Source organism: Schistocerca americana, chromosome X, assembly GCF_021461395.2.
Source record: "Schistocerca americana isolate TAMUIC-IGC-003095 chromosome X, iqSchAmer2.1, whole genome shotgun sequence".
Lineage (NCBI taxonomy): Eukaryota > Metazoa > Arthropoda > Insecta > Orthoptera > Acrididae > Schistocerca > Schistocerca americana.
In genome coordinates this window covers 485,950,228-485,952,560 of record NC_060130.1, presented here as the reverse complement: position 1 = coordinate 485,952,560, position 2,333 = coordinate 485,950,228, and positions in this window count along the sequence as shown.

The window sequence follows — 2,333 nt, the reverse complement described above, 5'->3', positions numbered from 1 at the left end:
AGCACATACCAGCAATGACTTTAAAACACATTTTTAATTTTTTTCTCATAAATAAATGCCTATATTCTCTGAAAGAATTCTAAGCCATGTAAATATATTATGTATTAACCTGGACAGATAAATATGTTGTGTATTAAAACTTTGTACACAAATATGATATGTACTAAACCTTTACGCACAATATGACATTTGCAAAAGTCATTATTTGATAACTATATGCAAAAAGAAATGTATGCAAAACAGGGAAAACATGTTAAGTACATGTGTGTGTGTGTGTGTGTGTGTGTGTGTGTGTGTACTCCAGCTTGAAAAAGGATTTGTCAGAACGCTAGCAAAGTTGTGTCTTGTTTATGAGCGTTTTGATTATTTAACATCAACACTGCTAGTACATGAATATACATTTAAGTGTTAGGAATAATTTCTAAAGTATTTGCCTAGAATCTAGCTTTGTCTGGACATGAAACATGGACAATAAAGACTACAGACCAGAAGAGAACAGAATCTTTTCAGATGTCATGCCACAGAAGAATAATGAAGATCAGATGAGTAAATCAAGTAGTTAATGAAGAGATATTAAATGAAATTGAGAAGAAAAAAACTTTGTGGCAAAACTTGACTAAAAGAATGGGTATATTATATGACACATTGTGAGGCATCAAGGAATTATTTGGTACTGCTGGAAAGTTGGGGTAGGGATGGAGTAAAAACTGAAGAGTGAGACCAAGGCTTAAATAGAATTTAATACAAAAAAAAAAAAAAAAAAAAAAAATATGCACCACTAAGGAATTAGCCAAATGGGATGGAAATCAGTAGAGGTGATGTACATGTACAGACAAACAAATGATTACAATTTCAGAAATATTTGATGATTTGTTCAAGAGGAGAGGCTTCACAAATTGACCAAGTCAGTAACATGTTGGTCCACCCCTGGCCCTTATGCAAGCAGTTATTCAGCTTGGAATTCATTGATGTCCTCCTGAGGGATACTGTACCATATTCTGACCAATTGGTGTGTTACACTGCCAAAGTCCTGAGATGGATGGAGGGGCCTGTCCATAATGCTCCAGATGTTCTCAATTGTGGAGATATCCAGCAACCTTGCTGGCCAAGGTAGGGTTTGGCAAGTATGAAGATAAGCAGTGGAAACTCTTCCTGTGTATAGGTGAGAATTTCTTACTGAAATGTAAGCCCAGGATGGCTTGCCAGGAAGAGCAACAAAACGAGGCTTAGAATATCACTGATGTAAGACTGCACTGTAAAGGTGTCACAGATGACAACCAAAGGGATCCTGCCATGAAAAGAAATGGCACCCAAGACCACCACTCCTGGCTGTCAGACCTTATGGCAGGCAACAGACAGGTTGGTATCCTATCACTGTCTTGGGCATCTCCAGACACATCTTTGGCATGGATTCTCATTGACTGGAGTAGAATTAGCTTCAGTGATGAGTCCCGATTCGAATTCAGACCTGATGACTGCCCAAGAGATGACCTGACAGCAGGGGATGTTGGTCTGGGGTGCCACTTCCTTTCATAACAAGACCCCTTTGGTTGTCATCCATGGCACCCTTATAAAATAGTAGTATATCGATGATATTCTATGCCCTGTATGTTGCTCTTCATAGCAAGATGTCCTGGGCTTACATTTCAGCAAAATATTGTCCACCTGCACATAGTGAGAGTTTCTACTTCTTGTCTTCATGCCTGCCCAACCTTACTTTGGCCAGCAAAGTCGCCAGATGTCTTAACAACTGATAACATTTGGGGCATTAGGGGTGGAGCCTTCCAACCAGCTCAGTATGTTGATGTTCTAGTACACCAATTGGACAGAACTGGGGATGATATCCCTCAGGAAGACATCCAACAACTCTATTAAACAATGCCAAGCTGAATAACTGATTACATAAGGGCCAGAGGTGGACCAATGCAGTCTCTTTGCCTAAACAAATATGGATATTTGCCTGAACCTGGACTGAGGTTGATCAGTGGAACTGAACCACAACAAACCTCACTTGAATCAAAACATCACCTACATCCATGATCAGTCTTGACACATTACTGTGTAGTCTCCTCAATGGAGCAACAATTCTCTTCTTGGGAGGGAAGCAATCACATATTGCCATTAAACTATTTATTTGTCTAAACAGCAGTTTTTCCATGCTGTGTGAATGGAGCTAATAAAAGTCGACTGTTGTAGGTAACTGTGTCTTGACTCATGTTCGTTATGTTGGTTAGATAATGAATTAAAGTGCATAGCATCTGTTAGTGTTTAAATTAATGAAATATTTGCTTCAAATGTTGCATTCATATATTATATTGATGAAAAGTAAAAAC